We start from the raw sequence: 24,218 nt of genomic DNA, 5'->3' as shown, positions 1-24,218 counted from the left end.
CTGTAGTTTTCACGGGATGTTGACTCTGAGACAGATGGGAAGCCATCCTCAGCTACATATTTTAACCCACTGGAATGGCGGGCACACCTGGCATAGGAAAGATGCCACATGGGACGGGTGGAGCCTGTGAGGGCCCTGTGGGGTCAGGGAACATCCATACCATGGCTTCCTCTCTTCACCAACCCTGTTGATTCTTTTTTTCCCTTTACTGGAACAGGGTTGTTAAAACCTGCCATATATCTGCCTGTCGTAGTCATCATGAATAAAGATGAGTGCTGTTGAGCGCTAGTTTTTATATAGCACTCGCTCCTTTCTGAACATTTTGTAAATGTATGTTAACTCATTAGCTTATAGAATTATCCTCATCTTCCACTCCCCAAGAAACCTAGGCATTCAGAGAGTCTTAAGACTTAAGTGGCAGAGCTAAGACTCAAATGTAGATAGCCCAAATCCCTGTCCAGTCCTGGAGCTTGAACTATGGAAAGCCAAGGAGACCATTCAGGCCCTCCGAGCCAACCTGACAAAGGCTGCAGGTGGTGTCCATACAACTTTTTTGAGACTTTTTCTACTTTGACAATGTAGAAGTAGCTGAGATATTTTCAAATGTAAAAGAGTAAAATATTATTTGTCTTTTCTTCCACCAGAACATGAAGTTCCTTTACAGGAACGAAAAAATTACAAATCAAGTCCTGAAATTCAGGTGGGTGCATGTCAGATCTAAAAGTATCTTCCATATGAAATGGTAGCGCAAGTATTGAAAGAGGAAGACTTACAGTGCTGTGTCCATCTTTTATCTGTCTCTAGGCGCCAGTCAGACCTCTTGAAAAGAGAGCTCTAAACTTCTTAGTCAGTGAATTTTTTTTTTGAAGAATAACTACAAGCTGACATCAATAATGTTAGATGAAAATGATGATCAGTTACAGTTTCCTTTTTTTTTTAAGAATAATTTGTTTCCTTTCTAATTTATAATGTACTTATTTCCTCTTTTATCTAGCTTCTTTGTTTTAAAAGATATACATACAGTAAAATCCCATAACACCAAAGTACTGAATAGAAAAGAAAGAAGATTTCAAATTGATGAAGATTGGTTTCTATTTTAAGAAAGTAGAAAAAGAAAACTAACTGAAGTCCAAAGAAATTGAAAGGAAGGAAGTATTAAAAATGAGAATGTATCAGTGACATAGGCAACAGAGAACAACAGAGAAAAATTAATAACACAAAAAACTGGGTATTTGTGGTAATGAAATTGGTAAACCTCTAGCCTCACTTATTAAGAAAAAGAGAAAAGAAGCAAATTATCAGAATCTGGAATGAGCAAATTTATACCACTGTAGAAATCTACTAGACTTTTAAGGAAGAAGTAAAGTAAATGAACAAGGTTATATCACTGTAGCTACCTACCAGGTATTTAAAGAAGAAGTAATACTACTTCTCCACAAACTCTTCTAGAAATTGCAGAGAAGGGAATTGTTGAAAACTCATTCTAGGAGACCAGCACAATTCTGATATCAAAACCAGATACAGATCTGGCTAACAAAGAAAATTACAGGCTCATTTTCCTCATGAGCATGGATGTAGAAAATCTATATAACATTTTACTATATCAAATCCAACAATGTGTAAAAATGCTAATACACAATGACCAAATGGTTTATCCCAGGAACATAAGATTGATGAGTCCAAAAATCAACCATTGTAATTCACCATTTTAAGAAACTTTTCAAAAGAGAAAAGAAATCATATGATCATCTCAAAAGAAAACATTTGGCACACTCAAATGTGTCTTTCCCATGAAAGCTTTAAAGAAATTAGGAATTGTGAGGAATTTCCTCAAATTCATAAAAGACATTTACAGAAAAACTATCACTAACATCATGCTTAATGATGGAAGATAAGGAATAAAACAGGAATATCTGCTCTCACTACTTCTGTTGAACATCGTACTGAGGAATCTAGCCAGTACAAGGCAAGAAAAATAAATAAAAGGCCTATATTTTGGAAAAGAAGAAAGAAAACTTTCACTGGTAACGTGATTATATATATAGAAAACCCTATAGACTGCATTAAAAAAGACACTATAATAAGTGATGACAGACAAGTTGTAGGATACAAGATCAGTAAACAAAAATGAATTGTATTTCTGTATGCTAGCAACAAATAGACATTCGACTTTTAAAGGTACCATTTACAAAAGAATAAAAAAATATAGGAAATACTTAGGGATAAGTATGATGAAGGATTATACACTGAAAACTATTATACATGCTGAAAGAAAATAAAGAAGAAATAAGGAAGAGATATATTGTGCTCATAGATGAGATTCAGTATTGTCAAAAAATGTCAATTTCTGTAAAATTGATTTGTACTTTTAACACAATCCTAATCAGAGTCTCACCAGCTTTTTTTGTAGAGGTTAGCTTATTCTAAAATTTCTATGGAAATGGAAATAACATAGTATAGCCAAAACAACTTGAATAAAGAAGCACAAAATTAGGGGACTTCAACTAGCTGACTTTAAGATATTATAGTTCAGGCAGTATCTTATTGACCTAAATGTAGAAAGGTCATTGGAACTTAGTGGAGAGTCAAGAGATTAACTTACACATAGATGATCTTTTGATGTCTAACAAAGCACAAAGTAAATTCCATTCAGAAAGTAGTCTTTTTTACAATTGGTACTGTAACATTTTGATATCTATATACCTCCAAAATCAAACTTCAAACCATACCTCATACCATATACAAAAAGTAATTCAAACAGATCCTGGATTTAAATGTAAATTCTAAAGCCATAAGGCTCCTAGAAGAAAACATGGAAAAATTCATTGCAACCGTGAAGGTAGGCCAAGATTTCTCATGTATGACACCAAAAGTATGGTATTCTTCATCAAATATGTATTCTCATCAAAGTCAATAACTTCTCTTTGAAAGCGACTCTAAACAAGTGAAAAGATGAGCTGTAGATTAGGTAAAATATTTCAAGTAACATATCTGATAAAGAATTTCTATCCAGAATATTTAAAGAACTCTCTAAAGTGAACAATTTTTAAAAGAAGACCCAATTTTTTTTTCTTTTTTCTTTTTAAAAATTTTTTTCCAACTAATAAAAATATATTAGTTGAAGGCTAATTACTTTACAACATTGTAGTGGTTTTTGCCATACACTGACATGAATCAATGACAAAACATTTATACAGATGCTTCAAAAAAGAACATATATGTATATCAAATAAGCACATGAAAAAAGATGTTCTACATCTTTAGTCATTAGGGAGATAATATTAAGTCACAATGAAATACCATAGCACACTTACTAGAAGGTTTAACTGAGACTGTACCAAGTCTTGGCAAAGATGTGGAGTAAGTAGAAATATCATCATTGCTCTTGGGAGTCCAAAATGGTGCAGTCACTTTGGAACATTTTTTGGCAGTCTATTTAAAAAAAAATAAAACCTTCACCACCTATATGACTTGCTCATTCCATTCATAGATATTACAGTCCAAGAGAAGTGAAGGGAGATGTTCATACCAAGACTCCTACACAGTGTTCACACCAACTTTATTTATAATAGCCGACATTAGAGAGACAACCGAAGTATCCAAAAGCAGGCAGTTGAATAAAAAATTCTGATGTATCGTTACAGTGAAATGCTAACTCAGCAATAAAGAAAAGTGAACCTCTGAGAGATACAACAACGTAGATTAGTCTGAAAATCAATAATCTGGGTGAGAGAAACCAGGTAAATAGAGTACTTGCTGTATGCTTCCACTTGTATAAAATTCTAAGAAATGTAAACTTGTAACAGTGACAGAAAACAGAACAGTATTTGCCGAGGAACAGGGCATCTGTGAGGAAAAAGGGGGAAGTATTACAAGCAGCCAGTAAAACTTTGGGGAGTGAACAGTTCACCTTTTTTTTTTTTCATAGCTTTGGTGTTTAATTTTTTTTCCCCCCTCTGCTTTATTTGTTTATTTTTGGCTGTGCTGGGTCTTCATTGCTGTGTTGGCTCTTCGCTCCTTGCAGCGAGTGGGGGCTACTCTGTAGTTGCAAAACAGGGTCTCTAGGGGTGTGGGCTTCAGTAGTTGCAGAACATGGGCTCAATGTTGCAACTCCCAGGCCTTAGATCAAACAGGCTCAGTAGCTGTGGCACACAGGTTTAGTTGCTCCAGGACATGTGGGATCTTCCCAGATCAGGGATCGAACCTGTGTCTCCTGCACTGGTAGGCGGATTCTTTACCACTGAGCCACCAGGGAAGCCCCCAAATTCATCTTTGATTGCACTGATCTCTTCAGGTGTGTACTCAGATGTCAAAACTTCGCAGATTGTACATTTTAGATTAGCTTGTGGATTTAAGACTTCCCTGGTGGCTCAGACTGTAAAAGCATCTGCCTACAAGGTGGGAGACCCAGGTTCAATCCCTGGGTTGGGAAGATCCCCTGGAGAAGGAAATGGCAAGGGACTCCAGTGTTCTTGCCTGGAGAATCCCATGGAAGGAGGAGCCTGGTAGACTACAGTCCAGGGGGTCACAAAGAGTTGGATTTAAACTGTGCGGTTTGTTATTTATTAATTATATACCCCAATAAAACTGTTTTATAAACAGCAGTGCAAGTGCTCATCATTACTTATTCTTTAACCACTAAGTGATGTTTAATGGTCATTTCAACTGACCTTAAAGCAGTTCTATCCTAGAGCCCTCACTCCTTTCATGTTTAGCCTCTGCCTAAAATGTAAGACTTTACCTGATTTTATTTTTTGATCATTTATATTAGTGACCTGATTTTATCTTCATGGCTCTATTGTTACCTAAGATTATCTCTTATCTCCCTTGACTAGCCTATAATCTTCTTGAGGCTAAATGAATCTCTTGTTCATCTCTGTATCTGCATGAATAGTAACACTCAATACACACTTATTGATAGTTTTCTTATGTTTTTATCTGCATATAATCCTTGTCTTACTGTTTTTTGGTTCCCTCTTGCCCATTCTTTCCTTTACTTCCTATCTTTCCTTTCTGTGGTGCTATGTGAAATTTTCTTATCGTAAATAAACATTCTTTATTTTCAACTTCTCTCTGAATATACTTTTTTTTTAATTTTAGAAATTTATTATTTTTTAATTCTTTGGTTGTGATGGGTCTTTGTTGCACGTGGGCTTTCTCTAATTGTGGCGAGCTGGGGTTACTCTTCACTCTGGGGTACATGGGCTTCTCATTCCTTGGTTTCTCTTGTAGCAGAGCTCAGGCTTTAGGTGCATGAGTCTCAGTAGTCGCAGGTTGCAGGCTCAGTCGTTGTAGCCCTCAAGTTCTAGAGCTTGCACTCAGTAGTTCCAAGGCAGGTGGAATCTTCCAGGACCAGGGACGCAACCCAGGTCCCCTGCATTGGCAGGCAGGCTCTCATCCACTGTGCCACTAGGAAAGTCCAGAATATCCTTTTTGCTGTAACAAAAACTTGTCTCTCCACTGAGGACCCTGTTTCCCTTATTTTTGCAAGTATGAGGTGGGGGTGCATCTCACACTCTAATCCTAGACACTTCCTGACTCCCAGGATGTTTATTCACCGGGCACATACACTTTGACATTATCACACATTTATGTTCAGTTTTCAAGATATTAGCAATAAGGAAAAGATACATCTCAAAAATGCAAGATAAAATTGCCGCATAGATTTTTTTAATGCTACTGATTTTTATCTTTTAGGATTTTGAACTATGGGATGATGTAGGATTAAACATTCCAAAACCTCCAGACTCACTACAGTCGTACCAAGATTTTGGAAATCATCAAGTAACTGGAAAGACCTTGTGGACATGGCAAGTGATGTAGAAGAAGGCGAATTAGAGGCTCTGACGCCAATTTTAGGCAACCTTCCTTCAACCCTTGAAACTCCTTAGACTGTAGAGGTTAGAGCTGTTAATAATCAAGTCCACAAAAAGTGTTTAAGCCATGTCAAAGCAGTCTATGAGATCTTGAGTTTCTGTTTTTCTCCCATTTTGATTTTAGAACTCCTTGCTAGTGCAGAAATTAGAAGATAAAATTAGTTTATTAAACAGAGAAATGGTCTTGGATGGAACAAATCAGAAGACTTGAAAGGTTAGTACTTAATCATCATTTCTATAAAACCTCTTAAAATTATTTTTTATTTTTATTTTATTTATTTATTTATTTTTTATTAGTTGGAGGCCAATCACTTCACAACATTTCAGTGGGTTTTGTCATACATTGATATGAATCAGCCATGGATTTATATGTATTCCCAATCCCGATCCCCCCTCCCACCTCCCTCTCCACCCGATTCCTCTGGGTCTTCCCAGTGCACCAGGCCGGAGCACTTGTCTCATGCATCCCACCTGGGCTGGTGATCTGTTTCACCATAGATAGTATACATGCTGTTCTTTTGAAATATCCCACCCTCACATTCTCCCACAGAGTTCAGAAGTCTGTTCTGTATTTCTGTGTCTCTTTTTCTGTTTTGCATATAGGGTTATTGTTACCATCTTTCTAAATTCCATATATATGTGTTAGTATGCTGTAATGTTCTTTATCTTTCTGGCTTACTTCACTCTGTATAAGGGGCTCCAGCTTCATCCATCTCATTAGGACTGGTTCAAATGAATTCTTTTTAACGGCTGAGTAATATTCCATGGTGTATATGTACCACAGCTTCCTTATCCATTCATCTGCTGATGGGCATCTAGGTTGCTTCCATGTCCTGGCTATTATAAACAGTGCTGCGATGAACATTGGGGTGCACGTGTCTCTTTCAGATCTGGTTTCCTCAGTGTGTATGCCCAGAAGTGGGATTGCTGGGTCATATGGCAGTTCTATTTCCAGTTTTTTAAGAAATCTCCACACTGTTCTCCATAGCGGCTGTACTAGGTTGCATTCCCACCAACAGTGTAAGAGGGTTCCCTTTTCTCCACACCCTCTCCAGCATTTATTGCTTGTAGACTTTTGGATAGCAGCCATCCTGACTGGCGTGTAATGGTACCTCATTGTGGTTTTGATTTGCATTTCTCTGATAATGAGTGATGTTGAGCATCTTTTCATGTGTTTGTTAGCCATCTGTATGTCTTCTTTGGAGAAATGTCTGTTTAGTTCTTTGGCCCATTTTTTGATTGGGTCATTTATTTTTCTGGAACTGAGCTTCAAGTGTTGCTTGTATATTTTTGAGATTAATCCTTTGTCTGTTTCTTCATTTGCTGTTATTTTCTCCCAATCTGAGGGTTGTCTTTTCACCTTACTTATAGTTTCCTTTGTTGTGCAAAAGCTTTTAAGTTTCATTAGGTCCCATTTGTTTATTTTTGCTTTTATTTCCAATATTCTGGGAGGTGGGTCATAGAGGATCTTGCTGTGGTTTATGTCGGAGAGTGTTTTGCCTATGTTCTCCTCTAGGAGTTTTATAGTTTCTGGTCTTACATTTAGATCTTTAATCCATTTTGAGTTTATTTTTGTGTATGGTGTTAGAAAGTGTTCTAGTTTCATTCTTTTACAAGTGGTTGACCAGTTTTCCCAGCACCACTTGTTAAAGAGGTTGTCTTTTTTCCATTGTATATCCTTGCCTCCTTTGTCAAAGATAAGGTGTCGATAAGTTCGTGGATTTATCTCTGGGCTTTCTATTCTGTTCCATTGATCTGTATTTCTGTCTTTGTGCCAGTACCATATTGTCTTGATGACTGTGGCTTTGTAGTATAGTCTGAAGTCAGGCAGGTTGATTCCTCCAGTTCCATTCTTCTTTCTCAAGATTACTTTGGCTATTCGAGGTTTTTTGTATTTCCATACAAATTGTGAAATTCTTTGGTCTAGTTCTGTGAAAAATACCGTTGGTAGCTTGATAGGGATTGCATTGAATCTATAGACTGCTTGGGGTAGAATAGCCATTTTGACAATATTGATTCTTCCAATCCATGAACACGGTATGTTTCTCCATCTGTTTGTGTCCTCTTTGATTTCTTTCATCAGTGTTTTATAGTTTTCTATGTATAGGTCTTTTGTTTCTTTAGGTAGATATACTCCTAAGTATTTTATTCTTTTTGTTGCAATGGTGAATGGTATTGTTTCCTTAATTTCTCTTTCTGTTTTTTCATTGTTAGTATATAGGAATGCAAGGGATTTCTGTGTGTTAATTTTATATCCTGCAACTTTACTATATTCATTGATTAGCTCTAGTAATTTTCTGGTAGAGTCTTTAGGGTTTTCTATGTAGAGGATCATGTCATCTGCAAACAGTGAGAGTTTCACTTCTTCCTTTCCTATCTGGATTCCTTTTACTTCTTTTTCTGCTCTGATTGCTGTGGCCAGAACTTCCAACACTATGTTGAATAGTAGTGGTGAGAGTGGGCACCCTTGTCTTGTTCCTGATTTCAGGGGAAATGCTTTCAATTTTTCACCATTGAGGGTGATACTTGCTGTGGGTTTGTCATATATAGCTTTTATTATGTTGAGGTATGTTCCTTCTATTCCTGCTTTTTTGGAGAGTTTTAATCATAAATGAGTGTTGAATTTTGTCAAAGGCTTTCTCTGCATCTATTGAGATAATCATATGGTTTTTATCTTTCAATTTGTTAATGTGGTGTATTACATTGATTGATTTGTGGATATTAAAGAATCCTTGCATTCCTGGGATAAAGCCCACTTGGTCATGGTGTATGATTTTTTTAATATGTTGTTGGATTCTGTTTGCTAGAATTTTGTTAAGGATTTTTGCATCTATGTTCATCAATGATATTGGCCTGTATTTTTCTTTTTTTGTGGCATCTTTCTCTGGTTTTGGAATTAGGGTGATGGTGGCCTCATAGAACGAGTTTGGAAGCTTACCTTCATCTGCAGATTTCTGGAAGAGTTTGAGTAAGATAGGTGTTAGCTCTTCTCTAAATTTTTGGTAGAATTCAGCTGTGAAGCCATCTGGTCCTGGGCTTTTGTTTGCTGGAAGATTTTTGATTACAGTTTCGATTTCCTTGCTTGTGATGGGTCTGTTAAGATCTTCTATTTCTTCCTGGTTCAGTTTTGGAAAGTTATACTTTTCTAAGAATTTGTCCATTTCATCCAAGTTGTCCATTTTATTGGCATAGAGCTGCTGGTAGTAGTCTCTTATGATCCTTTGTATTTCAGTGTTGTCTGTTGTGATCTCTCCATTTTCATTTCTAATTTTGTTGATTTGGTTCTTCTCCCTTTGTTTCTTAATGAGTCTTGCTAATGGTTTGTCAATTTTGTTTATTTTTTAAAAAAAACAGCTTTTAGCTTTGTTGATTTTTGCTATGGTCTCTTTAGTTTCTTTTGCGTTTATTTCTGCCCTGATTTTTAAGATTTCTTTCCTTCTGCTAACTCTGGGGTTCTTCATTTCTTCCTTCTCTAATTGCTTTAGGTGTAGAGTTAGGTTATTTAATTGGTTTTTTTCTTGTTTCTTGATGTAAGCCTGTAATGCTATGAACCTTCCCCTTAGCACTGCTTTTACAGTGTCCCATAGGTTTTGGGTTGTTGTGTTTGCATTTTCATTCATTTCTATACATATTTTGATTTCTTTTTTGATTTCTTCTATGATTTGTTGGTTATTCAGAAGCGTGTTATTTAGCCTCCATATGTTTGAAGTTTTAACAATTTTTTCCTGTAATTGAGATCTAATCTTACTGCATTGTGGTCAGAAAAGATGACTGGAATGATTTCAATTTTTTTGAATTTTCCAAGACCAGATTTATGGCCCAGGATGTGATCTATTCTGGAGAAGGTTCCGTGTGCACTTGAGAAAAAGGTGAAGTTGATTGTTTTGGGGTGAAGTGTCCTATAGATATCAATTAGGTCTAGCTGGTCCATTGTGTCATTTAAGGTTTGTGTTTCCTTGTTAATTTTCTGTTTAGTTTATCTATCCATAGTTGTGAGTGGGGTATTAAAGTCTCCCACTATTATTGTGTTACTATTAATTTCCTCTTTCATATTCATTAGTGTTTGCCGCACATATTGCGGTGCTCCTATGTTGGGTGCATATATATTTATAATTGTTATATCTTCTTCCTTGATTGATCCTTTGATCATTATGCAGTGTCCTTCTTTGTCTCTTTTCACATCCTTTATTTGAAAGTCTATTTTATCTGATAGAAGTATTGCGACTCCTGCTTTCTTTTGGTCTCCGTTTGCATGAAATATTTTTTTCCAGCCCTTCACTTTTAGTCTGTATGTGTCTCTTGCTTTGAGGTGGGTCTCTTGTAGACAGCATATATAGGGGTCTTGTTTTTGTATCCATTCAGCCAATCTTTGTCTTTTGGTTGGGGCATTCAACCCATTTACATTTAGGGTAATTATTGATAGGTGTGGTCCCGTTGCCATTTACTTTGTTGTTTTGGGTTCACGTTTATACAACCTTTCTGCATTTCCTGTCTAGAGAAGATCCTTTAGCATTTGTTGAAGAGCTGGTTTGGTGGTGCTGAATTCTCTCAGCTTTTGCTTATCTGTAAAGCTTTTGAATTCTCCTTCATATCTGAATGAGATCCTTGCTGGATACAGTAATCTAGGTTGTAGGTTATTCTCTTTCATTACTTTCAGTACGTCCTGCCATTCCCTTCTGGCCTGGAGGGTTTCTATTGATAGATCAGCTGTTATCCTTATGGGAATCCCTTTGTGTGTTATTTGTTGTTTCTCCCTTGCTGCTTTTAATATTTGTTCTTTGTGTTTGATCTTTGTTAATTTGATTAATATGTGTCTTGGGGTGTTTCGCCTTGGGTTTATCCTGTTTGGGACTCTCAGGGTTTCTTGGACTTGGGTGGCTATTTCCTTCCCCATTTTAGGGAAGTTTTCAGCTATTATCTCCTCGAGTATTTTCTCATGGCCTTTCTTTTTGTCTTCTTCTTCTGGAACTCCTATGATTCGAATGTTGGGGCGTTTCACAGTGTCCCAGAGGTCCCTGAGGTTGTCCTCATTTCTTTTGATCCTTTTTTCTTTTTTCCTCTCTGCTTCATTTATTTCCACTATTTTATCTTCTACCTCACTTATCCTATCTTCTGCCTCCGTTATTCTACTCTTGGTTCCCTCCAAAGTGTTTTTGATCTCATTCATTGCATTATTCATTTTTAATTGACTCTTTTTTATTTCTTCTAGGTCTTTATTAAACATTTCTTGCATCTTTTCAATCTTTGTTTCCAGGCTATTTATCTGTAACTCCATTTTGTTTTCAAGATTTTGGATCATTTTTATTATCATTATTCTAAATTCTTTTTCAGGTAGATTCCCTATCTCCTCCTCTTTTGTTTGACTTGGTGGGCATTTTTCATGTTCCTTTACCTGTTGGGTATTTCTTTGCCTTTTCATTTTGTTTAGATTGCTGTATCTGGAGTGGGCTTTCTGTATTCTGGAGGTGTGTGGTTCCTTTTTATTGTGGAGGTTTAACCCAGTGGGTGGGGTTAGATGATTGGCTTGTCAAGGTTTCCTGATTAGGGAAGCTTGCGTCAGTGTTCTGGTGCGTGGAACTTGATTTCTTCTCTTTGGAGAGCAATGGAGTGCCCAGTAATGAGTTTTGAGATGGGTCTATGTGTTAGGTGTGACCTTGGGCAGCCTGTATGTTGATGTTCAGGGCTATGTTCCTGTGTTGCTGGAGAATTTGCTTGGTATGTCTTGCTCTAAAACTTATTGGCTCTTGGGTGGTGGTTGGTTTCAGTGTAGGTATGAAGGCTTTTGGACAGTCACTTATTACTTAAAGTTGCATATAGTCAGGAGTTTTCTGGTGTTCTCAGGTTTTGGGCTTAAGTCTCCTGCCTCTGGATTTCAGTTTTATTCTTCCTGTAGTCTCAGGGCTTCTCCAACTATACAGCCCTGATAAGAAAACTTCTAGGTTAATGGCTAAAAGATTCTCCCCCGTTAGGGACACACAGAGAGGTTCACAGAGTTACACGAAGAAGAGGAGAGGGAGGAGGGAGATAGAGATGAGCAGGAGGAGAAAAAGGGGGACTCAAGAGGAGAGAGACAGATCTACGCAGCTGTCTGTTCCCAGAGTGTTCTCCGTAGCCCAGTCACCTACAAAGATTCACAGAATTGGATTGGGAAGAGAAGGGGAAAGGAGGAAATAGAGGTGTTCTGAGGTAGAAAACAGAGAGTCAAGATTGGGAGAGAGTAATCTTCGGTTTAAAAATAGGGCTTCTCTTCTTTTTTTTTTTTGTAAGGTTATAGTGTATTGAAAATGAAAATTAAGGAGTAGTAGAGGAGTACTAGAGGACTTTAAAAGAAATAAGAGAAAAAGAAAAATAGAAAATACAAGAGAAAAAGGAAAGAAAAAAAAGAAGAAAAAAGAAAAAAAAAAGGAAAAAAAAAAGAAAAAAAAATATTTTTTCCCCCTAATTAAAAAAATCGTAAAAATCTATGGAAATGAAAGTTAAGGAGTAATGGGTGAGTAATAGGGGATTTTAATGGAAAATAAAAGAGAAAAAATAAAAAATAAAAAATAAAAAAAGTAAAAAAAAAAAGAGAAAAAAGTAAAATTATATCTAGGAGTTTCTCTGGAGCTGTTGCGGTCAGTGTGGTTTCGGCTCAGTTTCAGATAGCTCCTCGTTCCAGCTTACGCTTCTCGATATCTACAGGCCCCTTCCGGTGTAGTCGGTGTTTTCTAGAGGGATTTTAATCTGTTGCACCAGTCCCTTCTGAAGCGGTTCCCTTTGTTTATTTGGCTTCTGTTTGCCGGTCTCTTCAGAGCCTCATTTCCGCCCTGACACAGGCGGGTGGAGGTGGACTCTCTTATTCTGGTAGCTAGTTCCATCGCTCTGCAGGGAGGGGCTGGTGCTGCAGGGAGGGGCTGGCGCTGCAGGGAGGGGCTGGCGCTGCGGGGACGGGCTTGCGCTGCCGGGAGGGGCTGACGCTGCTTTCTCCGTCTGCGCTGCTCAGGCTCCTGGCTGTTCTATATGGAGCGCGCCCCGCGCTGCGCGAGGTTCCAGCCATCGGGTGCTCCACAAAACCGCGGAACGAAAAGCTGCGCCTGCTCTCTGTGCCTTCCCCGTCAGAGCGGTCCAGGCAGCGAGGAGCTTGATGGGCGCGCTATCCACAGGTGTGGCGCGCCCACTCCCTTCCGCGGACCCAGTCTCAGTTTCCGCTGGCGCCAGTCGGGTGCCTGCGCCTTCTGCCCTCCGCGTCCCGAGACCCAGTCCCCACCCGCGCCGGCAGGTGCCTGCGCCCTGTGTCTCGCCACGACCTTCCCCTCCCCCCTGCCTCCTTCCTCCAGCGGGGCTGGACCGGTCCGCAGCCTGCGAGCTCTTCTCTGGATTTTCTCGGTCTCTTTGTTCTGCGAACGGCCGGCAGTGTGTTTGGGCTGGTTAATTTACTCTCTCTCTTTTGGTCTCCCACAGTTCAAGTTGGCAACTCACAGAAGCTCCCTCCGATTGTCCTCAGGGCACTCAGGCCCGGACCCTACCCCAAGCAATGCCGCCTAAGACTTCCTGGGACGGATCTCCGTCCTTAGCTCTTTTGTCTCACTTTTTATCTTTTATATTTTGTCCTACCTCCTTTTGAAGACAATGGGCTGCTCTTCTGGGCGCCCGATGACCTCAGCTAGCGATCAGAAGTTGTTTTGTGAAGTCTGCTCTGCGTTCAGTTATTCTTTTGATGAAGTTGTAGGAGAGAAAGTGGTCTCCCCGTCCTACTCCTCCGCCATCTTGGCTCCTCCCCCCCCCTTAAAATTATTAAAGAAATTGACAGATTATATAAACATATAAGATAACATTTCAGTGGCAAGCTATAATTTTTCATATCCTAATACTTCTGGGGGAAAAAAATCTTACAATTGCTTATATACTTAATGTGTTCTTTTCCCCCCAAAAGTTGTTAATCACTGTAATAATCATTAAATCATATATGTCTTAGAACCAAGGAGTAAGATATTTTTTACCTTCTTCAGGTTGTATCAGTAGTAATAACGTAACTTCTTTGTGCTAGTGTTATACATATTTTCCATTCATTATTTCATTTAATTCTTATACTCATGATGTGGTTAGATGGAGTTTTCCACATTTCGCACATGAAGAAGGCTAAGTGATAATCCAACGCATAGTTTATAAAACCATTTTTATGTTTTGTAAGAGTTTGTGGCTACATTTCTATATGAAGCATCAATATACATGGTACAGAAAAGATTAATTAGTTGCCAAACCACTTTTTATTAATATGTTATACTTTTTAAGCATTAAACCCAGTATGAGGTTTATGCTATTGCCAAAGTCTTAAGAAATACAATTCCTCACTAATAATTTCTCTTTCTTTTGCAGTGAAATGGACTTCCTCAAAAATGAACACTTTGCCAGCCCTGTAGTTTGTGACTTTGTTCAGCCTTCTTTGGATCAGTCTCCCCACAAAGGCTCTGAAGACAGTGGAAAGAATTCAGTTGTAAATAGTTTGGACAAGGGAGAAAACAAGGATGTCCATCTTTCAAAATCAGATGAAGTTGATTCCACTGTTCCTAAAGAGAATTTCCCACATTCTTTCCCCAGGAGAGAAAGAGAAGGATTACCATCTTCTCCATCAAGTAAAAACACAGTCCATTTTGATAAATCCAATAGGTTAGTATGTGTTCTGTGTTTTGAAATGCATCTTTCAGCTATTTAGTACATTGTCAAACTAGAAGAGTTTCAGTTCTTATTTTGCAGATCAGATACATTAATTTTTATGGGTCTGACATGAACTTAACACATAGCAGAGTCCACATCACTGCAAAAAAATCACAAGTAATGACTAAGTTAAATTGTGTTTTAAAGAGGAAGAGACCATAAATGAACTAGGTCCTATTTCAGCTAAGTACTGAAAACCATAAATAATATGTATGTTCTGTGTGCTGTATTTTACCCAGTGTTTTTTTTTTTTTTTTTTCACCTTTTCTGTGTTCTACAGTCATTATCAGATTCAGTAGAAAGTTTTGATATTCAATAGTTGCCTTTACTAAAAGGGGGATTAGTTCTTGATCTTAGTCCTTTTTCCTGTGTCTGCTTCCATTAGTAATGTTGTGTCATTAGTGTTATCTTAATTCATTTAATTTTTATTGAATAGCAGTGATTGAACTTAGATGACTAAAGCAGGGTCCCTTGCCCATCATTATTATGTTTCCTAGTAGAGGAGACAAAAAGTATTTACATTATAATGTGAAAAAAGAATATTCTCTAAGAGAGGAATATTTATTGAGATCTTTTTATATATCAGGCACAGTTCTAAATACTTTACATATGCTAGCTTAGTTAATCCTCACACATACCTTGTGATGCATTCTGAGCCAGTCATACTTCCTCCTCCTATTAAATGGAGGAGTATTAGAGCAAGTGTTGGGATGTAATAGGAAAGCAGGTCTAATTTGTTTTAGACTTAAAGGTACTCACTATTAGTGAGAAGTATTTGATTTTTGTTTTTCCCAAAGCAAAGTTTTTTACTCATATGCCACAACTTTGTGTGTGGTTGTGTGTGATTGAAATAGACGTGGCCCAGTCCTCAAAGTGCATTTAATCTAATATGGTTAAGATATAGTCATAAAAATAATGCAGCGGCATTTGTAGTAGTTCTTAATGTTTAGTAGTTCCATATATCTCCTTTATAGTCCAAAGCCACTGTCAGGAGAAAGATGATTGTTAAATTTATCCAACTAACTTTTTTAGCTCTTAACTGTATGTCAGGCAATGTTAATGAAGAGTATGAAGTTTAAAAGAAGAGTGAAAGTGTTAGTTGCTCAATCGTGTCTAACTCTTTGGGACCCCATGCACTACAGCCTGCCAATCTTCTCGAGGTCCCTGGAATTCTCCAGGTAAGAATAATGGAGTGGGTAGCCATTCCCTTCTTTGGGGGATCTTCCCAACCCAGGGATCCAGGCCGGGTCTCCTGCATTGCAGGCAGATTCTTTACCATCTGAGCCACTAGGGAAGCCCAAATGAAGCCACTAGAGAAGCCCAAATGAAGAGTACAGTAACGGTAACCAGACATATGGTACCCTTTGGTTACAGACTTTACAGTGTGAGAGAGACTGCCAGGCAATTATGATATTGTGAAAGGCGGTAATAAAAGAGAAGGTCAGCTTGCCTGGGGACACAGTCAGGGCACCTAAGCGCCTCATCAGACTGGGGAAGGTTTCAGGGAAGAAGTGTTTTCTGACTTTATACCTTAGGAGTAAGTAGCAGTGAACCAGGCAAAGAGATAAGAGGAAGTCTTCCCTCTAAGAGGGACTAACAGGAGCAGGAAGAACACTGCACTTGGGGAGCTAAGAAGGATTTATGAAGATTGAAGCAAAGCATGCAAATGAGAAGAAAACAGGAGGGGAAGTTGGAGAATTAAGCTAAGACTAAGTCATATAAGCTGTGTTGACTCATTTTAGAGACTTGGAACATGATGGTATCTAAGTTTTAAAAGAAAGTAAGGAAAACCACTAGACCATTCAGGTATGACCTAAATCAAATCCCTTACGATTGTACAGTGGAAGTGACAAATAGATTTAAGGGACTAGATCTGATAAACAGAGTACCTGATGAACTATGGATGGAGGTTCGTGACATTGTACAGGAGACAGGGAGCAAGACCATCCCCCAAGATAAAGATATGCAAAAAGCCAGAATGGTTATCTGAGGAGGCTTTACAAACAGCTATGAAAAGAAGAGATGTGAAAGGCAAAGGAGAAAAGGAAAGATATACCCATTTAAATGCAGAGTTCCAAAGAATAGCAAAGAGAGTTAAGAAAGCCTTCCTCAGTGATCACTGCAAAGAAATAGAGGAAAACATTAGAATGGGAAAGACTAGAGATCTCTTAAGAAAATTAGAGATACCAAGTGAAATTTTCATGCAAAGATGGGCACAATAAAGGACAGAAATGGTATGGACCTAACAGAAGCAGAAGCTATTAAAAAGAGATGGCAAGAATACACAGAAGAACTGTACAAAAACATCTTCACCACCCAGATAATCACGATGGTGTGATCACTCACTTAGAGCCAGACATCCTGGAATGTGAAGTCAAGTGGGCCTTAGGAAGCATCACTATGAACAAAGCTAGTGGAGGTGATGGAATTCCAGGTAAGCTATTTCAAATCCTAAAAGATGATGCTGTGAAAGTGTTGCCCTCAATATGCCAGCAAATTTGGAAAACTCAGCAGTGGCCACAGGACTGGAAAAGGTCAGTTTTCATTCCAATCCCAAAGAAAGGCAATGCCAAACAATGTTCAAAGTACCACACAGTTGCACTCATCTCACACGCTAGTAAAGTAATGCTCAAAATTCTCCAAGTCAGGCTTCAGCAATATGTGGACCGTAACTTCCAGATGTTCAAGCTGGAATTAGTAAGGGCAGAAGAACCAGAGATCAAATTGCCAACATCCAGTGGATCAAGGAAAATGCGAGAGTTCCAGAAAAACATCTATTTCTGCTTTATTGACTACGCCAAAGCCTTTGACTGTGTGGATCACAATAAACTCTGGAAAATTCTGAAAGAAATGGGAATATCAGACCACCTGACTTGCCTCTTGAGAAATCTGTATGCAGGCCAAGAAACAACAGTTAGAACTGGACAGGGAACAACAGACTGGTTCCAAATAGGAAAAGGAGTACATCAAGGCTGTATATTGTCACCCTGCTTATTTAACTTCTATGCAGAGTACATCATGAGAAACTCTGGGCGGGAAGAAGCACAAGCTGGAATCGAGATTGCCGGGAGAAATATCAGTAACCTCAGATATGCAGATGACACCACCCTTATGGCAGAAAGTGAAGAAGAACAAAAGGGCCTCTTGATGAAAGTGAAAGAGGAGAGTGAAAAAGTTGGCTTAAAGCTCAACATTCAAAAAACTAAGATCATGGCATCTGGTCACATCTCTTCATGGCAAATAGATGGGGAAACAGTGGGATCAGTGGCAAACTTTATTTTGGGGGGCTCCAAATCACTGCAGATGGTGACTGGAGCCATGAAATTAGAAGATGCTTACTCCTTGGAAGGAAAGTTATGACCAACCTAGACAGCACATTTAAAAGCAGAGACATCACTTTGCCAACAAAGGTCCATCTAGTCAAGGCTGTGTTTCTTCCAGTAGTCGTGTATGGATGTGAGAGTTAGACTATAAAGAAAGCTGAGTGCCGAGGAATTGATGCTTTTGGACTGTGGTGTTGTAGAAGACTCTTGAGAGTCCCTTGGACTGCAAGAAGATCTGATCAGTCTTGAGTGTACATTGGAAGGACTGATGTTGAAGCTGAAACTCCAATACGTAGGCCACCTGATGCGAAGAACTGACTCATTGGAGAAGACCCTGATGCTGGGAAAGATTGAAGGCGGGAGGAGAAGGGGATGACAGAGGATAAGATGGTTGGATGGCATTACTGACTCAATGGACATGAGTTTGAGTAAACTCCGGGAGTTGGTGATGGACAAGGAGGCCTGGTGTGCTGCAGTCCGTGGGGTCACAAAGAGTTGGACATGACTGAGTGACTGAACTGAACTGACCTGAACTGAAGTTTTAGAGAGTCTTCTAGTGTAGTGGTAATTAGAAGGTAGCAAGAACGGAGACTCATGGGATATCTTTTGGAAGAGTCCAAGAAAGAAATGGTGGAATTTTCTCTATTAGAAAGATGTAGATAGATTTATAAGATAGTTAGAAAGTAAAAATTGATTGGATTAGGAGCTTAAAACTAAGGGAAGGCTAAAGACTTTCTGGCTTGGGCAGTTAGATGCCTTGTAGCTCTCTCTGCTGAAAGAATAGGGGAGGGGGATGTAATGAGCAAACAGGGTTTCAGCTTTGGCACACTAACTCCAAAATCAGATGCTACTGGGGGCCGCTTTGTGGTGTATGCTAAATAACCTCTGTTATGTAACCTTAGATGTTACCCCTTTTCTTCATAGATTAAGCACATGAAGTAACAACTCATAGGTACTATGAATACTATTACATAGAAACCAGTGTTATTTTACAAATATAAATGTTTTAGCCTTCCTTATTAAACATAAATAGGCTAATATTTTCAATTACAAAAAATCCTTTAAAATGTATGTGAATGTTGAATGAGTCTCTCCTTCATTTATTTTTAATTTTTAATTCTATTGTGTGGGTTTCTGACATTAAGGGTTATCATTATCATGATATAGATCTGCAGAACTTCTCAGCAACACACCAGGTTATCCTTCGCAGCCACTCTTTACCTTTCTGGGACCTTAGAGAATTCGGGAAGAAAAAAAAAATCCTCATTTCAGGTTTTGCAAACACTTTCTATAGTCATTGACCTGCCATACAACTTCAGGTTTAATCCAATAACATTTTTAAGACATTCATTCACATAATATCAAGCTCTTTTAAGATCAGCAGCTATTGCTATTCCTTTTTCCCTGTATGATTCTCCAGTGAAGTGACCTTAAATCTTCTGTAGCTGAGAAATTCAAACATTTGTGGGGTAGGATTCATGCGATGATGGGAATTATAACCTGCAACTTACTTTCTCCTTAAACGCCATTTTAACTCTTTGGTATTGTCCCATTTTCATTCAGTGTTTTTTTCTAGGAAGTTGTCTCCTGCTTTCCATCAGGCACTACGCTCTTTCTGTCGAATGTCAGCAGATAGTTGTTTAGGATCAGAGGTAAGTTATACCAGATTCTTGCAACTTTCTTAAAACATTCCATTTTTCTTGTTAGCATTTTACCCCCAAAATAATTGTAACACAACTCTGTTTCAAGTACAAATGTGTTATTTAAACTAACAAACACTCTAAGAAAAAATTCCCAAGTTTTCAGCTTTTCAGGAAAATAGTTGATTATTTTTATCTTTGGATTAAAGCTCTGTTTAGTATGAAAGTGACTCTTTACAGTCTAGTTTTAATTTTTTATGTCTACCAACCTACAATTATATGCCTCTCTATGGTGTAATTTAGAAAACCAAGTCAGGTATATATATTATTTATAGCTTCAGTTATTTTTAGATTACTCCATTTTTAATTCTCTAGGATTGATTGTCTTCAATTGCGGTTTATTGGCTCTCGGATTTCTTTTCATCAAGTCCTTTGTAACGGTTGTTGCAGGCTTATCTTAAAAGGATGTTTTTTTTTTCTCCTTTCTTGATACTTCTCCCTTTCTATTAATACCTTTCTTGCGGTTGATTCCACTTCACCTCTCCTGGGCCTCTGTCCCACAGTGTCCTTAAGAATCTGAAAGAGCTAGAGAATGGTTTGGATGCAGTCTGGCAGTTCTCATTGTAAGACTGGAGTAACCCCCATGGACTTCCCCTTGCATGCGTTTTCATTATGCAAACTACTCTTTCACCTTAGCCAAAGATCGTGACTTTGTGGGTACGTTTCCCCTCAAAACAAAGATTAAAAACCATTGAAGCTGCCCCAATCCTGTGTTATCGCTCTTTGTTCCCAGAACTGAAGTCTAGTAAGCCTCCCTGTCTGCTCCCTTGCTTCTTGCTAGTGTTTTAAATCCATTTCTGGTCTACAAAAATGTTTGTCCTGTTTGGAATCTCAGGTGGTGGTTGTTTTTGTTTTCCTCCTCATCATAAATTGTCCTTTTGAATATGTGTTTGAAACGGAAGTGACAGGGTCCAAATCATAGCCTTGAAGTCCTGCCACGCTCCAGAGGCCTCCAGTGTCGTCTTTGATTAACCCTGTGGTCTTCTAGGTGTCTCAGATTGCAGACAGTGAGACGAGCATCATGCTAATGCTGGGGCGCTGCCTGCCGCACATCAGTGCTGTTGGCCAAGAGAGAGGTGAGAGCCAGAGAAGTACTGTCATCCCCTAGATCGTCACGTTGTCCATTTTTCGTCATTTTGAAGTTTAGTGTTATATTTTTATTTTGTTAAAGTCTATTACTTGCAATCATATTCTTACTTTTGTGCATGCATCTCTGCTCCTAGAGAATGGTTTTACACCTCTGTCAGGTGAGTTCAGTAAAACTGCATGGTATTCATGTTTTCCAATTTTGCTTAAAGTGTCATTAGCTTCTACAACACTAACTATTACTATAGGTCCATTTCTGTGCCATGAACACTGTCTGTTCTCTACATTACCAGTTAACTAATTTATTTGATCTCTCTCTTGATATGATATGTGTGACTTGCCTACAGAAATAGACAGTCTTGGGATTGAACATTAATAGGGACTAATAATAAAACTCTTTTCTTAAGTGTACTTGTAGTTACCTCTTATTAATGTTAGTTTTATTGTATTTTTTTGGCAGTAGTTAGACTTGTCTTAGAATAGGATAGTTATAATATTGTCTACAATAACTTTTGAGAGTATCTTTTTCATTTTTCTTGTAGCTAACCTGTTATTGACAGATGCTTTAAATGTCTAAAATAGAGTAGCAGATTTATTTTGGTACACATTGCCTATGTTATAAGCCATAAATACTATAGAAAGTATTTTTTAGAGTTATATTTTGCCATTAAAAGATTAAGGAAAAATTATCTCTAATCTCATTTAAATAGTGAATGATTTATTTGCAAACAGGTTTTATTTCTTTGAATTATTCAATTTATGAAATCAATTTGCACTTCACAGATTTTTTAAATTGGTTCAGAATATTATCGAACGTGTCCTACAAGTTTTCTTTTGTTATCCTCTTAATCTTTACCACTGGTTTTAATCATAATTCATGGGACCTGCAGTATGATAGGTACACAATGCATTGGCAAAACCCATATAAGAGCTTATCCTTAATTATCTGTTTAGCACAAGAAATTTATACTGATCCTCAAGAAAACATATATGTAAAGCTTTAATAATTTTTATATGTATAGGTACTTTTAATTTAAAAATGGTAAACGTGAATGTTTTCTTACTTATAGTTTTATTTTACCTAAAATTTAAGAATAGTTGTGAGATATTAAGAAGTATGAAAATTTTCTGTCTTGAAGGATCAGTGTCCACTTTCAGATTGTTTTGCAGTTCTGCCTGGCAGGATGGTGTTTGAGCTTCTTTTTTCCTTTTTCAGCTTGTAACATAATCTGTGCAATGCATTAATGTTTGCATCCCTTTTACTATGTTTCCTTAAGATAATCTTTAAAATAGCATAGAAATCTAATTGCTATGAGATGCAGTTTAAGCTTTTTTTTTAACTTTTATTTTCCCTTTTTTAATCATAAAAAACTCTACCACTAAAATCTGATTGTCCTGCATGAAGTCTTTATAAATTTGCATTGTCAGTAATCAGATATATTATATATGTAAATATAAAGTGAAAGAGGAGAGTGAAAAAGTTGGCTTAAAGCTCAACATTCAGAAAACTAAGATCATGGCATCCGGTCTCATCACTTCATGGGAAATAGATGGGGAAACAGTGGAAACAGTGTCAGACTTTATTTTTGGGGGCTCCAAAATCACTGCAGATGGTGATTGCAGCCATGAAATTAAAAGATGCTTACTCCTTGGAAGAAAAGTTATGACCAACCTAGATAGCATATTAAAAAGCAGAGACGTTACCTTGCCAACAAAGGTCCGTCTAGTCAAGGCTATGGTTTTTTTCCAGTGGTCATGTATGGATGTGAGTGAGAGTTGAACTATAAAGAAAGCTGAGCACTGAAAATTGATGCTTTTGGACTGTGGTATTGGAGAAGACTCTTGAGAGTCCCTTGGACTGTAAGGAGATCCAACCAGTCCATCCTAAAGGAGATCAGTCCTGGGTGTTCATTGGAAGGACTGATGCTGAAGCTGAAACTCCAGTACTTTGGCCACCTCATGCAAAGAGTTGACTCATTACAAAAGACCCTGATGCTAGGTGGGATTGGGGGCAGGAGAAGAAGGGCACGACAGAGGATGAGATGGCTGGATGGCATCACCAACTCGATGGACATGAGTTTGAGTAAACTTCAGGAGTTGGTGATGGACAAGGAGGTCTGGTGTGCTGCGATTCGTGGGGTCGCAAAGATTATTTTTATCGTATTTTGTTTTACCAGAAAATTTACCATTTCTAATATACCAGAGTTGTATTCCCTCAAAATTAAATTGGTAAATAATGAGGTTTATCTTGCCTTTCTTTGAAACTAATCCCAGGGCATAGAAGCACAAAACTTTTGTTTGAGTATATCCTTTGATATTGGATTACTTGTATTTCATATTTTACCCTAGTTCATAAATTTACATTTTTTAAAAGGTCTTATGATTTAAGGATTAATATTTTTGTTTTTTCTTATTTCTCAAGTTTTTTGTGTTCTTTTATCAGTGTAAGCCTTGTTATTGGTATGTGAATGCAATTAAAATGTCCATTTGTATGATTGATCATAGCAATATCCTAGATAATTTACAAAATAAAGCATTAAAAACAGAGTGTAAGGTTTGATTAAATAATGTATATTCATGGTTTAACATCTTTTGAATATGAAAAGAGGTACAATAAAAGCTTTTCTTCCCTTGTCCCTGAGCTATCATCTCACATGCAGTAAATTTTAGTAAATCCTTTGCCCATTTTTTAAGTGGATTGTTTGTCTTTGAATTGTAAGAGTTCTTACAATTCTGGATATCAAATTCTGACCTCATATCTGATTTGCAAGTATTTTCTTCCATCCTGTAGTTGATGTTGTCCTTAAATGGACAGATGTTTTTCATTTCTGGGAAATCTGATTTCTGTATTTTTTTCTTTTGTTGCTTATGTTTTTGGTATCCATCTAAGAATCCATTGCCAAAGCTGAAGTCAGAAAGATTTACCCCTATGTTTTCTTCTAATAGTTCTCTACCTTTAGCTCTTATATTTAGGTGATTGATCCATGTTTTTGTTTGGTTTTTTGTTAATATATGGAATGAGGCAGGAGTTCAGAACTGTATTCTTTTCATGTAGTTACCCAGGTGTCCCAGCACCATTTGTTGAAGAGACAGTTGTTTCTTTATTGAATGGTCATAGCACCTTTGTCAAAAAACAGTTTGATGTAGATGTTTGGATTCATTTGTATACTTTCAATTCTGTACCATGGGTCTTTATCTTTATGGCTGTTCCACTCTATTTTGATTACTGTAGCTTTACAGTAAATTTTCAAATTAGGAAGTATGAATCTTCCAGATTTGTTCTCTTTTTCAGTATCATTTAGCCATTTAGGGCCCCTTTTGGTTCCACATGATGGGATGCTCAGTTTTGGTCTCTGCCATAAAAGTCATTTGAATTTTGATAGGTATTGCACTGAATCTGTGGATCACTTTGAGGAATACTGACATTCAAACAGCATTAACTCTTGTAGTTTATGAACAGGAAATTCTTTATAGAATTTGCACACAGAATGTGTTAAGAATTGTTCCTCCTTTTCTGTACTTTCAAAGAGTTGAGTAGG

General features: G+C 37.7%; 1 pseudogene; it reads left to right on the top strand.

The window, feature by feature from the left end:
* The window catches only part of LOC133069523 (RAB11-binding protein RELCH-like), a 67,246-nt pseudogene that overhangs the window by 10,122 nt on the left and 32,906 nt on the right, over positions 1 to 24,218 (top strand).

The sequence above is a fragment of the Dama dama genome, chromosome 14, assembly GCF_033118175.1.
Source record: "Dama dama isolate Ldn47 chromosome 14, ASM3311817v1, whole genome shotgun sequence".
Lineage (NCBI taxonomy): Eukaryota > Metazoa > Chordata > Mammalia > Artiodactyla > Cervidae > Dama > Dama dama.
The sequence above is the reverse complement of the archived record's forward strand: the minus strand, read 5'-3'. Positions and strand labels throughout refer to the sequence as shown.